Here is a 21,545-nt window from a genome sequence, read left to right on the forward strand (position 1 = left end):
ATTGGTGTTTGCAATCTCCTTTAAACATAAAGAAACACGCCTTCTTTTAATTTTTTGTTTTGGGGGGGGGGGTAAAAACTTAACGGCAGTGGGGTGTAAAAGGAGGTGAGACCAATTGATTTTACTGTTCCTAATGTACTTAAGGAGCCTCCGTCGCTCAGGCGGCATCGCGCCGGCCTCTCACAGCTGGTTCCGTGGTTCAAATCCCGGTCACTCCATGTGACATTCGTGCTGGACAAAACGGAGACAGGGCAGGTTTTTCTCCGGATAATCTGGTTTTCCCTGTCATCATTCATTCCAGCAACACAGTCCAATATTTCATTCACTTGTCATTAACCGATCATTGCCCCAGAGGTGTGCTTCGTCAGCCAACACAATTCCTATTTTCGCCGCCAGATGGGGCTTTATTCATTCCATTCCTGACCCTGTCGAATGACTGGAAACAGGGTGTATATTTTCGATGTACTTATTGTGATCATAAACCGATCATTTTTAATATTTCCTGGGTTCGTTTTCAACAGCCATATTTTCCTTAGATTGCAGTAGATTCTCCTGGCATATAAATAAAAATTTAAACACATTTGAAATAAAAGATGTGAATGAGATTGCCCGTCAAATTGTTCACCTCTATAATAAGGTCAATAATGCACGGAAGTATGTCATTCGTATCGCCAGAAATCCCGCACACTTGCCTACGCGAGACAATGGTGCTGATCACATTCTCAACAATGACAATGGCAGCAGTAGTAATTTACCGCCAAGTAGCGGTCTTGCATCTTGCTGTGGTGTCCAGAACATCATTAATAATAATAATAATATTAATAATAATAATAATAATAATAATAATAATAATATTCTGGACCGTCGTCAAATGTGCGGACCGCGTTGGAAACGGGTCCCGGACGGGTAATGACTAAGAATGATGTCCGGCCGCGGGTTCAGTACCGCCAAGGCACCCAAGACGACACCACGCGTATCTCCTGAATTATTTGGTCCATATTAAAAATTCTTATAGGAAAAGATGGCAAAGATTTAGGGACCCAACTGACCGGGTGGAATACCTGGACCTAGCCCGGCAAGTACGAAATCGATTGCTGGAAAGAAAGATTGAAAAATGGGAGGAAACTTGCCGTAATCTATTAGAAAAAGAGTCAGATGGCGAATTTTGGCAGATTCACGCAGAAAACGAGTCAAATCGCGAATTTCTGCGGATTATATATATAAAACAATAAGCATTCAATTATAAATTTCAGTATAATACCGTAGCGAAGCACGGGTACCTTGCTAGTCTATATATATAAAATAGCTTGTCCTGACTGACTGACTGACGGATTCATCATCGCCGAGCCAAAACTACTGGACATAAAGAAATGAAATTTTGAAAATATATTCATATTAAGATGTAATTGCTCGCTAAGAGAGGATTTTTGGATATTCCGTCGCTAAGAGGATGAAAAGGGGGGGGGGTGAAATTTTAAAATGAGTGTATATATATCTCAAAACGTTAAAAGTTTACGGATGTAAAAATTGGTATTTAGAATCTTCATTAAAAATAAGGAAACACGTATTTTTTTGTTTTCAGAAAATCCCAATAGGAGGGGTGAAAAAGGGTGAAAAATTGGTAGAATGCCTTTAATCAGGATTCCGGTTCTTATATCTCAGAAACTGAAGATATTACAGACCTGAAAATTGGTACTTTTGATCTCTTTTAAAAATAAAAAACACGTATTTTTTGTTTTTGGAAAAACCAATTAATGGGAGGGGGAAAAGGGGGTGGAATTTTTAAAAAGAGTGTGTCTACATCTTAAAACTTTAAAAGTTTACTGATGTAAAAAATTGGTGTTTAGAATCTCCTTTAAAAATAAAGGAACACGTATTTTTTTCCGTAAATCGCAATAGGAGGGGTGTAAAAGTGTGAATAATGGGTTGAATGCCTTTAATGAGGATACATACGTCTCAGAAATTGATGAATTACAGAACTGAAAATTTGTATAAGGGATCTCCTTTAAAAATAAAGAAACACGTAATATTTGTTTTTGGAAAATCCAATTAATGACGGTTAATCAGGAGTGAGAAATTGGGGTGAATTTTTTGAAAGACTATATCTACAGAATATCTGAGAAACGTAAAATGTTACAGACGTAAAAAGTGTGTATTTGGAATCTCCTTTAAATGTAAAGAAACATAGGTGGTTTGTTTTTGGAAACTCCATTTAGGGGGAACTAAAAAGGGGTGAAATTTTAAAATGAGAATTTCTACAGTATCTCAAAAAACTCAACACGTTACAGAAGTAAAAAATGGTATTTTTTAATCTCTATTAAAAATAAAGAAACGTGTATTTTTAGTTTTCGGAAATAACACTTGGGTGGAGGGAGGGTGGGGGTAAAATTGGCTGAAAATTGTGTTGAATTATTTTAATTGGGCTACTGATATATCAAAAATGAAGATGTTACCGACGTGAAATTTGATAGTTGGAATCTGCTTTTAAAGTAAAGAAGCACGTATTCTCGGAAAATCAAATGAAGAGGGGAGGGGTGAAAGAATTGAAAAATTAATTGACTTAATTGTATGAAAATGCATACATCTAATAAAAACTAAAGTTGTACAGACATGACCATTAGTATTTGAATCTCCTTTAAAAACAAAGAAAAACGCGTTTTGGATGGAACCCATCTTGAACATCCTTTACTATTAAAGGAACAGTATTTTTTGCCGGATAATTCATTTGGGGGGGGGGGGGGAGGAGTGTGCAAGGAAGTGAATGAAAGTGAATTATTTTTATGGGGATACTTATATCTCAAAACTGAAGGTAATAGACGTGAACATTGGTGTTTGGAATCTCCTTTAAACATAAAGAAACACGCCTCCTTTTTTTGTGGGGGGGTGTTAATAAACTTAACGGCGGTGGGGTGTAAAAGGAGGTGAGACCAACTGATTTTACTTTTCATAATGTACTTATGAGGAGCCTCCGTTGCTCAGGTGGCAGCGCGCCGGCCTCTCACAGCTGGGCTCCGTGTTTCAAACCCCGGTCAATCCATGTGACATTCGTGCTGGACAAAGCGGAGGCGGGACAGGTTTTTCTCCGCTTACTCCGATTTATCCTGTCATCATTCATTCCAGTATCACTGTCCAATATTTCATTTCATTTGTCATTCATCGATCATTGCCCCAGAGGTGTGCTTCGGCAGCCGGCACAATTCCTATTGTCGCCGCTAGATGGGGCTTTATTCATTCCATTCCTGACCCTGTCGAATGATTGGAAACAGGCTGTAGATTTTCGATGTACTTATTCTGATCATAAGTCGATCATCTTTTCTGGGTTCGTTTTCAACTGCCATCTTTTCCTTCGGAGAACGTTCTTAGATTACAGTAGATTCTCCTGGCATATAAATAAAAATTTAAACACATTTGAAATAAACGATAGGAATGCGATCGACCGTCAAATTGTTCACCTCTATAATAAGGTCAATAATGCACGGAAGTCAGTCATTGGTATCGTCAGAAAACCCGCACACTTGCCTACCCGCGACGATGGTGCTGGTCACATTGTCAACAATGACAATGGCAGCAGATGTAATTTACCGCCAAGTAGCGGTCTTGCATCTTGCTGTGGGGTCCAGAACATATAATAATAATAATAATAATAATAATAATAATAATAATAATAATAATAATAATAATAATAATAATAATAATGTTCTGGACAGTCGTCAAATGTGCGGACCGCGCTGGAAACGGGTCCTGGACGGGTAATGACTAAGAATGCAGTCCGGCGGCGACTTCAGTACCGCCAAGGCACCCAAGACGACACCACGCCGGATCTCCTGAAGGATTTGATCCATATTAAAAGTGCTTATAGGAAAAGATGGCAAAGGTTTACGGACCCAGCTGACCCGGTGGAATACCTGGACCTACCCCGGAAAGTACGAAATCGATTGCTGGAAAGAAAGATTGAAAAATGGGAGGAAACTTGCCGTAATCTATTAGAAAACGAGTCAGATCGCGAATTTTGGCGGATTCTTGCAGAAAACGAGTCGGATCGCGAATTATATATCTAAAACAACGAGCATTCAATTATAAATTTCAGTGTAATACCGTAGCGAAGCACGGGTATCTTGCTAGTATATATAGATAACTTGTCCTGATGACATATATTCATCGTCGCCGAGCCAAAACTACTGGACATAAAGAAATGAAATTTTGGGCATTTATTCATATTAAGACGTAGGTGCTTGCTAAGAGAGGATTTTTGGATATCCCGTCGCTAAGGGGATGAAAAGGGGGGTGAAATTTTAAAATGAGTGTATCTATAACTCAAAACCTTTAAAGTTTACAGATGTAAAAATTGGTATTTAGAATCTTCATTAAAAATAAAGAAACACGTATTTTTTGTTTTTGCAAAATCCCAATAGAAGAGGTGAAAAGGGGTTGAATGCCTTTAATGAGGATACTTATATCACAGAAACTGAAGATATTACAGACCTGAAAATTGGTATTTGGGATCTACTTTAAAAATAAAGAAACAGGTATTTCTTCATTTTTATAAAATCCGAATAATGGGGGGTGAAAATGGGGTTGAATTTTTAAAATTAGTGTGTCTACATCTTAAAACTTTAAAAGTTTACAGATGTAAAAATTGGTATTTAGAATCTCCTTTAAAAATAAAGAAACACGTATTATTTTGTTTTCTGTAAATCCCAATAGGAGGGGTGTAAAAGGTTGAATAATGGGTTGAATGTCTTTAATGAGGACGCATATATCTCAGAAACTGAAGATGTTACAGAACTGAAAGTTTGTGTATGGGATTTCCTTTAAAAAATAAAGAAACACGTATCTTTTGTTTTTGAAAATCCGGTTAATGGGGGTTAAACAGGAGTGACAAATTGGGGTGGATTTTTTGAAAGACTGTATCTACAGAATATCTGAGAAACGTAAAATGTTACAGACGTAAAAAGTGGGTGTTTTGAATCTCCTGTAAATGTAAAGAAACATACGTGATTTGTTTTTGTAAACTCCACTTAAGGGGAACTAAAAGTGGTGAAATTTTAAAATGAGAATTTCTACAGTATATCTCAAAAAACTTAACATGTTACAGAAGTGAAAAACGGTATTTTTTATCTTTATCAAAAATAAAGAAACGTGTGTTTTTAGTTTTCAAAAATACCACATGGGTGGAGGGGGGGGGGGTAAAAGTGACTGAAAATGGTGTTGAATTCTTTTAATTAGGCTAATGATATCTCAAAAATGAAGATATAACAGACGTGAAATTTATATTTGGAATCTGCTTTAAAAGTAAAGAAACACGTATTTTCGGAAAATCCAATGAAAGGGGGGGGGGGTGAAAGAATTGAAAAATTAATTGACTTAATTGTATGAGAATACATACATCTAATAAAAACTAAAGTTGTTACATACGTGAAAATTGGTATTTGGATCTCCTTTAAAAACAAAGGAAAATGCGTTTTGGGGGTCAAACCATCTTGGGGGCGGGAGTGAAAAGGAGTTGAATTCCTTTCATGAGGACACATAAATCAAAAACTGAAGAAGTTAGAGTCGTGATAATTGGTATTTGGAAGATCCTTTACTATTAAAGAAACAAGTATGTTTTGCCGGAAAATTCACTTGGAAAGGGGGGGGGGTGTTAGGAATGTGAAAGTAAGTGAAAAAAGTTAATTATTTTTATGGGGATCTATCTCTCAAAACTGAAGGTAATAGACGTGAACAATGGTGTTTGTAATCTCTTTTAAACATAAAGAAACACACCTTCTTTAAAAAAAAAATTGGGGGCGGTAAATAAACTTAACGGCGCTGGGATGTAAAAGGTGGTGAGACCAATTGATTTTACTGTTCATGATGTACTTATAAGGAGCCTCCATTTCTCAGGCGGCAGCGTGCCGGCCTCTCACAGCTGGGTTCTGGGGTTCAAATCCCGGTCACTCCATGTGGCATTCGTGCTGGACAAAACTCAGGCGGGACAGGTTTTTCTCTGGATACTCCGGTTTTCCCTGTCATCATTATTTCCAGCAACACTGTCCAATATTTAATTTCATTTGTCATTCATCGATCATTACCCCAGAGGAGTGCTTCGGCAGCCAGCACAATTCCTATTGTCGCCGCTAGATGGGGCTTTATTCATTCCATTCCTGACCCTGTCGAATGACTGGAAACAGGCTGTATATTTTCGATGTACTTATTCTGATCATAAACCAATCATTTTTAATGTTTTTTGGGTTCGTTTTCAACCGCCATCTTTTCCTTCGGAGAACGTTCTTAGATCACAGTAGATTCTCCTGGCATATAAATAAAAATTTAAACACATTTGAAATAAACGATAGGGATGAGATTGACCGTCAAATTGTTCACCTCTATAATAAGGGCAATAATGCATGGAAGTATGTCATTCGTATCGCCAGAAATCCCGCACACTTGCCCCTACGCGCGACAATGGTGCTGGTCACATTGTCAACAATGACAATGGCAGCAGATGTGATTTACCGCCAAGTAGCGGTCTTGCATCTTGCTGTGGAGTCCAGGACATCTATAATAATAATAATAATAATAATAATAATAATAATAATAATAATAATAATAAGTGAAAAACGGTATTTTTTATCTTTATCAAAAATTATTATTATTATTATTATTATTATTATTATTATTATTATTATTATTATTATTATTATTATTATTATTATGTTCTGGACCATCGTCAAATGTCCGGACCACGCTGGAAATGGGTCCTGGACGGGTAATGACTAAGAATGCAGTCCGGCCTCGGGTTCAGGAGTGCCAAGGCACCCAAGAAGACACCACGCTGGATCTCCTGAAGGATTTGATCCATATTAAAAATGCTTATAGGAAAAGATGGCAAAGATTTAGGGACCCAATTGACCGGGTGAAATACCTAGACCTAGCCCGGTAAGTACGAAATCGATTGCTGGAAAAAAAGATTGAAAAATGGGAGGAAACTTGCCGTAATCTATTAGAAAACGAGTCAGATCGCGAATTTTGGCGGATTCCCGCAACAAATGAGTCAGATCGCGAATGTTGGCTGATTATACATCTAAAATAATAAGCATTCAATTATAAATTTCAGTATAATACCGTAGCGAAGCACGTGTACCTTGCTAGTTGGACAATATAAATATTCCAGCTTACTAATTCCTAGTTGCCAGCGTTTCGCCCCACTGTGCTAAGTTGGGCTCAGCAGTTGGTAAATAGCACACCTACCAAGACGCATGGCTAGTGCATACCGTGGAGGCCACTGCGCCTGCTACTTGCAGACACCAGTAGTGCCAATGCACTATGAGAGACCTTGTCTCATTTTCAAAAAAATGATGCCTTCCTGGCCATCAGATGATAAAGATGTTGATTCCCACAGGGAACCTGAAATATTTGTTCCGAATGAGTAAACACAAGTATTTGGAAGTTGAGCAGGCTAGCAGTTTTTTGTCTCTGTTGGTACAGTCATACTTACGGGACTTCCATTGTTACATGGAATTCAACAACACGATTGTGACTTCTTCATTGAAGAATCCTGCTTGTGTTTCTTGGGATTTGAACCGCAACTGCCTTCATGAGAAGCCATTAACATTATCACTCAGCCATTACATACCCTCTATTTGGAAGCTGAAAAGAATGGATTGGTGAAGGTTATCTGAAAATACTGGATGGAAAATTGTTTAGTTCCTGCGTTAACTCATTATTGTTGCCTCTGACTAAAACTTTAATGCTCCCTTAATATGCAGTGGTCCTATTAGATGAATTAGTAATTCATTATTTTAATTTCTACTGAAAATATGATTGACTAGCAGTTACCCGCGGCTTCACTCGCGAAGATTTCGTACTTTCATCAAAGTAATCATTCCTCGGAACTCTACTAAGACATTATCTAAAAATCCCTAAAATATAAAAACTCACAGAAGAATTGAGTTTTATTTACCCCAGAAACTCTTTGTAAACCACTTTTGTAGTATTGCCTTTTGGGGCTAAGACGACCATGCGACATGGAACTGTACATGAGAGAAACAGTCATCTCTCAAGTTGCAAAAAAATATGGTTCTTTTTTTTGAAGGAGATTCCAAATACTTATTTCCACGTCTGTAACATCTTCAGTTTATGAGATATAGATATCCCCATAAAAAGAATTCAACCCCTTTATCAGTCCTTCCCCCACCCCCACCTAAGTAGATTTTCCAAAAACAAAAAGTACATGTTTCTTTATTTTTAAAAAAGATTCCTATTACCCTGCAACTAACAAAAGAACCTGCGCAAAGCTCACTTCTCCGCGCATTCTCTCCGAGTGGATGTCTGACATCATAGGGAGTAGTGGAGGGGGTCACATGCTGCCTGGCCACCGTACTGTGCACACTGTGAAGCGCGGTTACACAAGCGTTTCGCTGTCAGTTCTGTGTCCGTTTTAGCGCTCTTGTTGTTTTGTCAGTTTTATTCGCATTTCTTTCTTTAGTTGTATTAATTGTAGTCCTATTCCTTATAATTAACGAGGTGAATAAACTAAATTCTTGACTGTGTAATAAACAGAATTAGAAGTATCAGCAGTTGCGCAACTGGTATGCCAACACACACACATCTAAAGCCGCTCAGCAGCGAAATAATTGACGGCAGCCCAGTCTTTCAGCTATATAGTGTTGTGTACCATGTTATTCTAGTGAGAGTGTCATTTAAATGTACAGTAGTTACGGCTGCTTCTTCGAAGTCTGGTAGCAAATCTGGACAGCCTGTAAGGGGACAAGCCAGAGTAATAGTATATAACGTAGCTGCTCACTTACGAGAACAGAAAACAGTTCATAAACTGAATTAAAATGTAGTGGCTTCAACAAGTGAAGCAACAGGGGTTTCAAAGTCACTGGTGAAACGTATTTTAGCGGAAGGGAAGACGTCGATGGCCAAGGATCGTTTGCATTTTTCTACACCTGATGACAAGAAAACAGTCCACAAGAAAAGGATCGAAACAGACGACTTCACAAAAGATGTGATACGTCGGAAAATACGCGAATTTTACGTGATGAAAAAACTGTACCTACACTGGGCAAATCGAAGCGTGTGTTAAAATCGGAAAAGATACTTGACTGTAGCAGAGAGTATCTTCGACAGTTATTTTGTGTTGTTCATATTATGTCCTCTGTGTGTACGCTTATTGGAACAGTATACTTTTATTTTTTATTTTTAAAAATATGGTTTACAGCTTGGGTAATGTAAGTAGTTCCATTTAACTCAATGCTTAATACTTTTGGCCACTTTACATTTACTTTAGTTCTTTTAATTGCATTGCGTTTCCGGCTTTAATGAAAGAATAACCCCAATCGAAGAGCCTGACTGCAGTTACTTGCAGTATGTGTTAACGCCAGCTTGACAGCCGACATGTCTGTCAGCCAGTTGCGCGTGTGCTTGTCCTTGATTCGTCGGGTAACATCGGGATGAAGCGGAACAAGCTGCGCGAACCGAAGTAGCCGAGGGTTCTTTTGTTCGTTGTCGGTTAATAATACCAACTTTCATGCCTGTAACATCTTCAGTTTTTGAGATATAAGTATCCTCATAAACTGAATTGAACTCCTCCTTTATTTATTTTCACTCCCCCCCCTGTGGGTGGGGACGCAGACGAAGAATACACCCACGGTATCCTCTGCCTGTCGTAAGAGGCGACTTAAAGGGTCGACCAAGGGATGATCAAATTAGAACCATGAAACTGTTTGTGATTAGTACCACCACGCGGGGAACACCATGGGTTACCTTTACTTGCGCGTAGTACCGCTATGTAATAGACGAGAAAAATGTTCCACCGATCAATACATTTATTGTGAATGAATTATTGCACTAGTACCGGTTTCGATCTATCTTGTCCATCATCAGCTAGCACACAAATTTACAGTCATAGGACAAAATAACAAAGATGTTACGTAAGAGCATCCGGGTGTCTGGTGAAAAATGGTAGTAAAATATATTGCAGTATGTTGCGTTAAAATATATCTGATTAAAAGTGCTAATGGTTAGAATAAACTAAAACCTATTGATTGAGCATGGACATGAGTACATAAACACATTAAAATATATATGCCACATCATAAGACACAAAAATATAGCACATTAAACACATTAAAACATGGTATATTTTAAAAACGTCTATTAAAATTTGAGTTCATGTTGCGTTGCATTCATTCTTCAATCCTTTTGTAGTTCTTGTGTTGATTAAGTTGAATATCGAGAATGTTCTATGGCTGATATACTTTGTATTGGTATGTTATAAGAACTCTTGTCATTAACATTTGAAATTGAGTACTGTGCAATTCAACTGTTGATGTAGTCAGATAAGATTTATATATACAGCAAGATAGGGTTTAATTTTAGAGCAGTTGGTGGTGACACTTCTCTCGTCTATGCACGTTATATGGTTGTTATCTGTAAAGAAAAGCTAATATGAGTAGAGCGTATGTATGAAGGAATGCCTGGATGTATGTGTGAAATTAAAAAAGTACTTACTGTTGTTGTTGTGGAGGTTGTGTACTGATATGTTTGGAGATTCGTTGTGTTCTGCTGCGAGTACGTCTGGGGCTCATGTGAGCTGTGTGGAGGGATGTTGGTGGAGGGGATGGAGGAGTGGCTATTGTGAAGGTAGGGGCGGGGTTAGGTTTGTGATTCGTCGGTTTGTTATGACGTGTGTTTACTAATTTGAGATAGTCATTTTTTATTGCAGGAATGACTTTGTCAAAAATGATACTGGTTTTCTCTGTAATGTCGTTAATGTTATGATTGGGGTTAGCGTATTGATCCAAAGAAATATAGAAATCTTCGGTTATGTTGAGCAGGGGGCCCTTAGAGTTTATGTTTAATATCATCATGTCATTATTGATGTCTGTGAAGTTGTGCTTAGATTCTTCTACATGTTGGCCTATTGATGAGAAATGGTTGTGCTTTACTGCATTTATATGTTCATTATAACGGACGGTGAAGTTTCTACCTGTACGTCCAATGTAGCCTGTGTCACAGTTGTTACATTTGATGCGGTAGACACCTGATTGGTTGTATTTATTATTATTATTGACTGTTTTGGTGTTGTGTATAGTGTTAGTGCTGTTGTGTGTGGTTTTGAATGCTATTTTCAGGTTGTGCTTCTTAAAGATATTAGTTATAGTATATATATTGGTGTTGTTGAAGGTAAATAGGACATAATCTTTTTTCGGTTTGGCTGTTTTGATTAATTTAGTTTCAGGTTGGGATTTTATTTTGTGGATGATTTTGTTGACCATTTCTTTGCTGTATCCATTGTATTTGGCTATGTCGTGGATTAATTTTAATTCATTATTTCGATCTTCTATTGTCATTGGGATATTGAAAGCTCTATGTATCATACTATAATAGGCTGCTCTTTTATGTGTGTTAGGATGAACGGAGTAATTTTTTATGGTATTTAAAGTGTGTGTGAGTTTCCTATAGATCTTGTAAGATAAGTGAGTGTCATGTCTGGTTATTGTTAAGTCCAAGTAATTTAAGGTACGGTTATTTTCTGTTTCTTTAGTGAATTTAATTTGGGGGTCTAAATTGTTAAGTTTGTCTAGTATAGTATCTGCATCAGTGAATCTATTATCTATAATTACGAAGATATCGTCGACAAATCTACACCAAAAATATATATTATCTATTTTATTAATTGACGTGTGTTCTAGGTGGTCGATATGTATTTCTGCTAATATTCCGGAAGCAGGAGATCCCATAGGTAATCCTTGTTGCTGATATATGGTATCATGAAATTTGAAGTAGTTATTGTTTAAGGCGAATTTAAGCAGAATCACGAATTCTTCTATTTCTAAGGTGCTCAAGTTACTATGTTTTTTTAGGTTAGATTCAATTATTTTGACTGTTTGTTTAATAGGAATGTTAGGGTACATATTTGTTATATCAAATGAAGTAAGGGTATGATGTTTTTCAATCTTTAGTTCTTTGGTTCTGTTGCAAAAATCTATTGAGTTTTGTATTGTTTTGTTTGCTAAAAATGAATAATGCTTTTTTCAAAAATTTCTGAATGAATTGTGATAACTTATAGGTTGGACTGACTTTATAGTTTATAATCGGTCTCATGGGTACGTTTTCTTTGTGTATTTTAGGGTAGGCCCTTGCGGATGGTAATTGGGGGTTCATAGTTATAAGTTTAGCAGATTCTGTTTCGGTGAGAACAAAGTGTGTGTTCTTGAGTAGATTTTTAAAATTTCTTTGTATATTATTGGTTGGATCTCGGCGTTTAATTGAAAAAGTGTTGTCCTGAAACATTCTTTAGCCTTTGTTATGTATTCATTCTTATCCATAATGACCGTAGTGTTGCCTTTGTCGGCTTTTGTAATTAGTACATTGTCCTGTTTTATTTTGTTTTTGAGTTTGTTTAGGTTCGATTTAGTGGTGGTATTCATGTTTAGGTCCATGTCCATGCTCAATCAATAGGTTTTAGTTTATTCTAACCATTAGCACTTTTAATCAGAGATATTTTAACGCAACATACTGATATATATTTTACTTCCATTTTTCACCAGACATCCGGATGCTCTTACGTAACATCTTTGTAATTTTGTCCTATGACTGTAAATTTGTGTGCTAGCTGATGATGGCCAAGATAGGTCGAAACCGGTACTAGTGCAATAATGCATTCACAATAAATGTATTGATCGGTGGAACATTTTTCTTGTCTATTACATTGAATCCAATCAATACGGAATATGAAACTTATAAATAATAAATAGTACCACTATGTTGGCTGCCAATTAGGTTTGTGATTAGTAGCAAACGTGGGCACGACGGCTTTTACAGTACCTGTGATTAGTAGCACTATATGAGCGACACCATGGGATGAAGGAACTCATGGTTCTGGCTTGCCTATGATTAGTACCCACTCTGTGAGGAACAAGTATCCTCATAAAAGGTATTCAACCCGCTATTCACATTTTTTGAATCCCCTTAATGGGATTTTCCAAAAACAAAAAACTATGGGTTTCTTTATTTTTAAAGGAGATTGCAAATATTTTTTTGTATGTCTGTACACTTGTTAAGTTTTTGAGTTATAGATATGCTCATTTAAACAATTCACCTCCATTTCCACCCCCTTAGTGAGCACCTCCACTCTAATACAAATGTATCTGACAAATTTCCTTAATGTCCAGTAGTTTTGGCTCTGCGGTGATGAATCAGTCAGTCAGTCAGTCAGTCAGGACATGTTACTTTATATATATACTGGCAATTACCCGCAGCTTCGCTTGCGTGGATTTTGTAATTTGATCAAAGTAATCGTTCCTCGACATTGTACTAAGACATTATCTGAAAATTCCTAAAGTATAAAAACTCGCCCAAAAATTAAGGCGCGCGGCTGTGAGCTTGCATCCGGGAGATAGTAGGTTCGAATCCCACTATCGGGAGCCCTGAAGATGGTTTTCCGTGGTTTCCCATTTTCACACCAGGCAAATGCTGGGGCTGTACCTTAACTAAGGCCACGGCCGCTTCCTTCCAACTCCTAGGCCTTTCCTACCCCATCGTCGCCAGAAGACCTATCTGTGTCGGTGCGACGTAAAGCCCCTAGCAAAAAAAATTAAGTTTCATTTACCCCAGAAATTCTTTGTAAACCATGTTTGTGATATTACCTTTTGAGGCTAAGACAACCATGCGACATAGAACTGTAGATGTGAGAAACAGGCTTCTCTCAAGTCAAAAAATTTATACATGTCTCTTTATTTTTATTTTTAAAGGAGATTCCAGATACCTATTCCCACATCTGTAACATCTTCAGTTTTTGAGATATACATACGTATCCCCATAAAAAGAATTCAATCTCTTGATCAGTCCTCCCCCACCTCACCCCATCTAACTGTATTTTCCTAAAACAAAAAAAACATGTTTCTTTATTTTTAACGGAGATTCCAAATACCAATTTTCACGTCTGTAACATCTTCGGTTTTTAGGATATAAGTATCCTCATAAAAAATAATTCAACTATTTTTCACTTCTTTTCACCCCCTGTTAAGTGCTTTCTCCGAAAACAAAAAGGTACATGTTCCTGTATTTTAAAGGACTTTCCAAATACCAAGTTTCTTGTCTCTAACATGTTAAGTTTTGACATATAATGTAGATATACCATTACTCATCTTAAAAATTCACCTGCTTTTCCAATTCTATTCAGCCCCTTAACTGGATTTTCCGAAAACAAGAAAATATGTGTTTCAATATTCTTTGTACCGGTTGGTACACCTATACGCCGCACATTTGAATTTTCCGCCTTAAAATTACTTTCTACCGGAGAAACTCTGAAGTTTAACAAGTGAATTAATTCAACAGTTCCTCAGAAGATGCCACTGTGTGTATTTCGATTTGTTTTTGTTTTTTTGCTTGATCAAGAAGTGTGGACCTTCTCTGACAGATGTCTCTACTAAAAAACTATGATCATGCACCCTGGTGCGAAGGGAAGGAACTTTTTGAAGAAATTTTGTATTCGAAAGTTTGTCTTTACTAAATTTTGTTCTTTCATTTTTTGGGTTGGCAATATTAATCTTTCTTTCCGCCAGTTTTGAACTCAGCCAATCCCGAATTTCTTTAATTAATTTTTGACCAATAGTGTCTTTCATCTTCGATGTTGATGTATAACTGTTAGCTACCCAATAAAGTTGAGTGGGTGTGTCTTAATTATTCATGAAAGGTCTCGAAGCTTCCACGAGGGTTAAAAACTGCTGATTTTCTCGGCTCTTCGCCACTTCAACTACATCTTGCTTAGTGTATAGAAGCATAGCAGGGGCGGGTAGCGCCTCTTCCTTCGGGTAGCAGCTCTTCAACAAGGTAATGGCCGATTAACATCTTTCTTTTCTCTTTGCTAGCTCAGCAGTTTAACCCGCGGGGCAGGTCCGAAACCTTTAATATGTAACCTTTAAACATGTAAATCTTTTCCTACTTTGTAAAACTTCATATATCTTTAAATGTAATTCGGGGATAGAGAGTGCTTTACCCTCTCGAGCTCCCCTTCATTTTGAATTTGAGGTGACTATGTTTTCGTAACGGTTTTTCTCTTCCTTCTTAATGTGTTAAATTTATTGGGTATACAAGTCACCTCCATAGATTTGGATTAGCCCCTGTGCAATAGGCCTAGTGCCTCTTAGGTTTTAAAAGGTGTATTTAGGAGTGCTAATTCACGCATCCATTCCTTTTACATTTTGGGCCATTTAAAATTAACCTAGTTTTGTCCACTAAGGCCTGGTAGAACGGGTACAAGATACCCCTGTTTCCTTGTAAGTGTGCCTTGAGGGCAGTTTGTAGTAAAGTCCGTTTATGGCCTTTTGATAGGCTTGAAAGATTGAGAGCGGTCAGCTCTTTCTGGTATTTTGAAAGGTGCCTCTAGGAGGCTTGACATTACGAGGTGGGAGCAAACGCTCCATGTAATTAGGGGTTTTCTGCCCTTTGGTAAGTTGTGGTTGTGAGCTGAGATCTCAGAAATTGTTAAACTTGGGGGCTCGTAGCCCAGAATTGTAAAAACCCATTAACTTGTGCTTTCGTTTGTAAAGTTGCATTGTACCTGATTTCTCTTTGTTATTTCACCTAGTGAAAATTGTTAAATTGTGTTATCAGTTGAAAATATAACCTTTATTTAAATTTTAAATTCATCTTTCGGACTTGTAGTTAGACCCATTCCAGCCCGCACCTTCTTTCACCTCTGCTGATCCACCAAAAATACGGTAACATTCTTAAAGGAGATTCCAAATACCAGTTTTCATGTCTGTACATCTGTAATACCTTCAGTTTTTGGGATAGATGTATACTCATAAGAATAATTCAACTCCTTCTTCTTCACTCCTTTCCACCCCTCTCTCGCCTTAAGTGGACTTTCCAAAAACAAAAAAATATGTGTTTGTTTATTTTGAAAGGAAATTAAAAAACCAACTTTCACATCTGTAACAGCTTAGTTTTTGAGATAAAGTATCCTCATAAACATGTTTCAACTCCTTATTTACTTACTGTATTTTCAACCCCACAACCCTTACGTCGATTTTCCGAAAAAAAAACAAATGCGTGTATCTTCATTTATAAAAGAGATTCCAAATACTAATTTTCACATCTGTAACATCTTCAGCTTTTGAGATATAAGTATCTTCATAAAAAGAATTCCTTTTTCACCCCAGCCCGTTAAGTTGATTCCCCCCTCTCCTCCAAAAAATGTGTGTTTCTTTGTTTTATAAGGTGATTCCTAATACAAATTTTTACTTGTGTAACCTTAAGTTTTTGAGATATAAGTTTCTCCATAAAAAGAATTGCAATTTTTCACTTCCCTTTGCACTCTCCCTTTAAGTGAATTTTCTGAAAACCAAAAAAATTTGTTTCTTTATTTACAAAGGAGCTTCCAAATGTCAATGGTCATGACTGTAATATCTTCAGTTTTTGAGATACATGTATCCTTGTAAAAAGAATTCATCTCCGTTTTCATCACCCCCCCCCCCTACCAAGTTGATTCCCCCACCATATGAGCGTTTATTTTTAAATGAGATTCCAAATACCAGTTTTCACATTTGTAACATCTTTAGATTTTTTGGTACATATATATATATATATATATATGTACACAATATATATATGTACACACACACACATTCTCATACAAATAATTTTCAATTCCTTCACCCTCCCGTTAAGGGTTTCTCCCGAAAACCAAAGAATACATGTTTCCTTATTTTTAAAGAAGATTCCAAATACCAGTTTCCACATCTGCAACATGTTAAGTTTTGCGATATACTGTATATACGCTAAAATTAAAAATTCACCCCCTTTTTTGTTCCCCTTAAGTGGATTAAAAATTATGTTTCTTTACTTTTACAGGAAATTCCAAGTACCAGTTTTCAAATCTGTAATATGTTACATGTCTGAGATAAAATGCAGATATAGTCTCTTTCAAAATTCACCCTGTTCGTCACTCCTGTTCACCCCCTATTCATCGGAATAACCAAAAACACAAAAATATGTGTTCCTTTATTTTCAAAGGAGATTCCAAATTTCAATTTTCATGTCTGTAACATCTTCAGTTCTAGAGGTATAAGTCTCCTTTTAAAAGGTGTTCAACCCCTCTTCCGCCTTTTTTCACCCCTGTTAATGGGATTTTCCAAAAACAAAAAATATGTATTTCTTTATTTTTAAAGGAGATTCCAAATACCAATTGTTACGTCTGTAAACTTCTAGGTTTTTGAGAAATAGATGTCCTCATTTTAAAAATTCACCCTCCTTTTCAACCCCTTAGCGACGGAATATTCAAAAATCCTCCCTTAGCGAGCACCTACATGTTAATATGAATGTATCCCCAAGATTTCATTTCTTTATGTCCAGTAGTTTTGGCTCGGCGATGATGAATCAGTCATTCAGTCAGGACAAGTTATTTTATATATGTAGAGTAGCAAGATACCCGTGCTTCGCTATGGCTTTAAACTGAAAATTATTATTCACAGTTTTACTTTTTGGAGATTCCACTGTAAGCTAAGCCTATAAACTATGCCCTCAGTTCGTGCATCAAATGCTTTTGGCGGAATGATTATTTATTTTCTGATCTAATACAGTACTCATTTGAACCCTATATGGAAGAATTTTAATGTTTTAAACCCTATCTTATTTAAAATCTGGCATGTAAAAGCGACCAACCTGTGAAATTTTAATTTTGTACGTCGAACTGTAATGGAGGAATATATACTTTTTAAGGGGTGAATGTTTTTAAATACACTGACTGACAGTGACAATGCAACACCAAGGAGGAGTGGTTCGAAAGGGATGAAAGTTGGGGAAAAAACAGAGACGGCACGGATGAATAATTGATGTTTATTTCAAACCGATATGCAGGTTACACAATGCGCACGGCATCGACTCAGTAGGATGTAGGACCACCGCGAGCGGCGATGCACGCAGAAACACGTCGAGGTACAGAGTCAATAAGAGTGCGGATGGTGTCCTGAGGGATGGTTCTCCATTCTCTGTCAACCATTTGCCACAGTTGGTCGTCCGTACGAGGCTGGGGCAGAGTTTGCAAACGGCGTCCAATGAGATCCCACACGTGTTCGATTGGTGAGAGATCCGGAGAGTACGCTGGCCACGGAAGCATCTGTACACCTCGTAGAGCCTGTTGGGAGATGCGAGCAGTGTGTGGGCGGGCATTATCCTGCTGAAACAGAGCATTGGGCAGCCCCTGAAGGTACGGGAGTGCCACCGGCCGCAGCACATGCTGCACGTAGCGGTGGGCATTTAACGTGCCTTGAATACGCACTAGAGGTGACGTGGAATCATACGCAATAGCGCCCCAAACCATGATGCCGCGTTGTCTAGCGGTAGGGCGCTCCACAGTTACTGCCGGATTTGACCTTTCTCCACGCCGACGCCACACTCGTCTGCGGTGACTATCACTGACAGAACAGAAGCGTGACTCATCGGAGAACACGACGTTCCGCCATTCCCTCATCCAAGTCGCTCTAGCCCGGCACCATGCCAGGCGTGCACGTCTATGCTGTGGAGTCAATGGTAGTCTTCTGAGCGGACGCCGGGAGTGCAGGCCTCCTTCAACCAATCGACGGATCGACGGGAAATTGTTCTGGTCGATATTGGAACAGCCAGGGTGTCTTGCACATGCTGAAGAATGGCGGTTGACGTGGCGTGCGGGGCTGCCACCGCTTGGTGGCTGATGCGCCGATCCTCGCGTGCTGACGTCACTCGGGCTGCGCCTGGACCCTCGCACGTGCCACATGTCCCTGCGCCAACCATCTTCGCCACAGGCGCTGCACCGTGGACACATCCCTATGGGTATCGGCTGCGATTTGACGAAGCGACCAACCTGCCCTTCTCAGCCCGATCACCATACCCCTCGTAAAGTCGTCTGTCTGCTGGAAATGCCTCCGTTGACGGCGGCCTGGCATTCTTAGCTATACACGTGTCCTGTGGCACACGACAACACGTTCTACAATGACTGTCGGTTGAGAAATCACGGTACGAAGTGGGCCATTCGCCAACGCCGTGTCCCATTTATCGTTCGGTACGTGCGCAGCACAGCGGCGCATTTCACATCATGAGCATACCTCAGTGACGTCAGTCTATCCTGCAATTGGCATAAAGTTCTGACCACTCCTTCTTGGTGTTGCATTTGCTCTGTCAGTCAGTGTATTTGTTAACATCTAGAGCACAGAAGACCAAATTGTTTTAAAAAGTTAGTGGCTGAAAGGGTTTCGGAGGGTCAACCGCCATCTAAACCCCTTAGGGGGAAATATTTAGGGGAGAAATATTTTTAAGTATACAATATTTTACACCTAGGACATAAAAGAACACCCTTCTAGTAAAATTACAACTTTGTACGTCAACCAGATTTGGAGGGATGAATAATTTTGTGTACGGAGCTAACCTCATTTAACACTTAGGGTTGGAGCGTTGAAGAGTATTTCCTAATTCACACGTAGGATTTGTAATTGAAATTTTGTCTTCGTACATTAAACCATTTCGGAGGGAGGAATGAACATATTTGCTTTCGGATCTTAACCCCCATTTAACTCTCTAAGCGGTTAAATTTGTTTCAAACCTTCTGTTATTTAACGCCTAGGATATCATTTGGAATTTTAACTTCATAATTCAAACGGTTTCATCTAAATGCATATTTTTGTCATTATTCCCGACAAAAAACCCTTAGGGGTTTATTGTTTTAAGTCCACTTCTTATTTGTATTCTCATAAATATAATTCAACTCCTTTTATGCCCCCCTACGTTGATTCTACCCACCCCCTTCCCCCACCACAAAATACGTGTGTTAATTTTTAAAGGAGATTCCAAATACCAATTTTCTCGTCCGTAACATCCTTTGTTTTTGCGATATAAGTATCCTCAATAAAGAATTCATCTAATTTTTCAATTAAGTATCCTCAATAAAGAATTCATCTCATTTTTCAATTAATTTATCTCCCCCTCCCCTTAATTGGATTTTCCAAAAACAAAAGAATGCGTGTTTCTTTTTTAAGGAGTTTCCAAATACAAATTTTCATGTCTGTGTCGTCTCCAGTAATTGAGATATAAGTATCCTCATAAAAAGAAATCATCCCCTTTTTACAACCCCCACCCCTTAAGTGGTTTTTTTCCAAAAACATGTTCACGTCTGTAACATCTTCAGTATTTGATATCTAAGTATCCTCATAAAAATAATTAAACACTTTCTTCAGTTCTTTTCACCTGCCCCAGCCCCTTAAGTGGATTATCCGAAAAAAAAAGAAGGAATACGTGTTTCTTTATTTTTAAAGAAGATTCCAAATACAAATTTTCATGTCTGTAACATATTCATCTTTTGAGACATAAATATCCTCATAATAAAGTTCAACTCGCTTTTCAGTCCTTTTTACAACCCCCTTAAGTGAATTTTCCGAAAACAAAAATATGTGTTTCTTTATTTTTAAAGGAGATTCCAAATACCAATTTTCACGTCTGTAATATCTTCAGTTTTGGAGATACCAGTATCGTAATAAAAATAATTCAACCCCTTTCTCAGTCATTTTAACCCGCCCCCTTAAGTCCTTTTTTTGAAAACAAAAATACGTGTTTCTTCATTTTTAAATGTGATTCCCAATACCAATTTTCATGTCTAATATCTTCTTTTTTGGAGATACCAGTATCCTGATAAAAAGTAATTCAACCACTTTTTCAGTCATTTTAACCCCCTTAAGTGTTTTCCTGAAAACAAAAAGTACGTGTTCCTTTATTTTGAAAAGAGGTTCCAAATAACAAGTTTTGTGCCTGTAATATCTTCAGTTTTGGAGATACCAGCATCATAATAAAAATAATTCAACTCTTTTTCAGTCATTTTACCCTCCCCCATTAAGTGTTTTTCCCAAAAACAGAAAATACATGTTGCTTTATTTTTAAGAGAGATTTAAAATACTAATTTTCACTTCTGCAATATGTTAAATTTTGAGATATACCTACTACAGATCGCTCATTTTAAAAATTCACCCCCTGTTTCAGTTCCCCTTAAGTGAATTTTCCGAAAAAAGTATTGGTATTTCTTTACTTTTACAGGAAATTCCAAATACCAGTTTTCAAATCTGTAATATTTTACGTGTCTGAGATAATTTGTAGATAATTTTATGTAATTTTAAAAATTCACCCTGTTTGTCACTCCTGTTCACCCCTTATTCATCGGATTATCCCAAAACACAAAAAATACGTGTTTCTTTATTTTCAAGGGAGATTCCGAATTTCAATTTTCATGTCTGTAACATCTTCAGTTTTTGAGATATAAGTCTCTTCATAAAAGGTGTTCAACCGGGCGAATTAGCCGTGCGGTTAGGGGCGCGCAGCTGTGAGCTCGCATCCGGGAGATTGTGGGTTCGAATCCTACTGTCGGTAGCCCTGAAGATGGTTTTCCGTGGTTTCCCATTTTCACACCAGGCAAATGCTGGGGCTGTACCTTAATTAAGGCCATGGCCGCTTCCTTCCCATTCCTAGGCCTTTCCTGTCCCATTGTCGCCATAAGACCTATCTGTGCCGGTGCGACGTTAAGCAAATTGCAA

The sequence above is a fragment of the Anabrus simplex genome, chromosome 2 (assembly GCF_040414725.1).
Source record: "Anabrus simplex isolate iqAnaSimp1 chromosome 2, ASM4041472v1, whole genome shotgun sequence".
In the NCBI taxonomy this organism is placed as follows: Eukaryota; Metazoa; Arthropoda; class Insecta; order Orthoptera; family Tettigoniidae; genus Anabrus; species Anabrus simplex.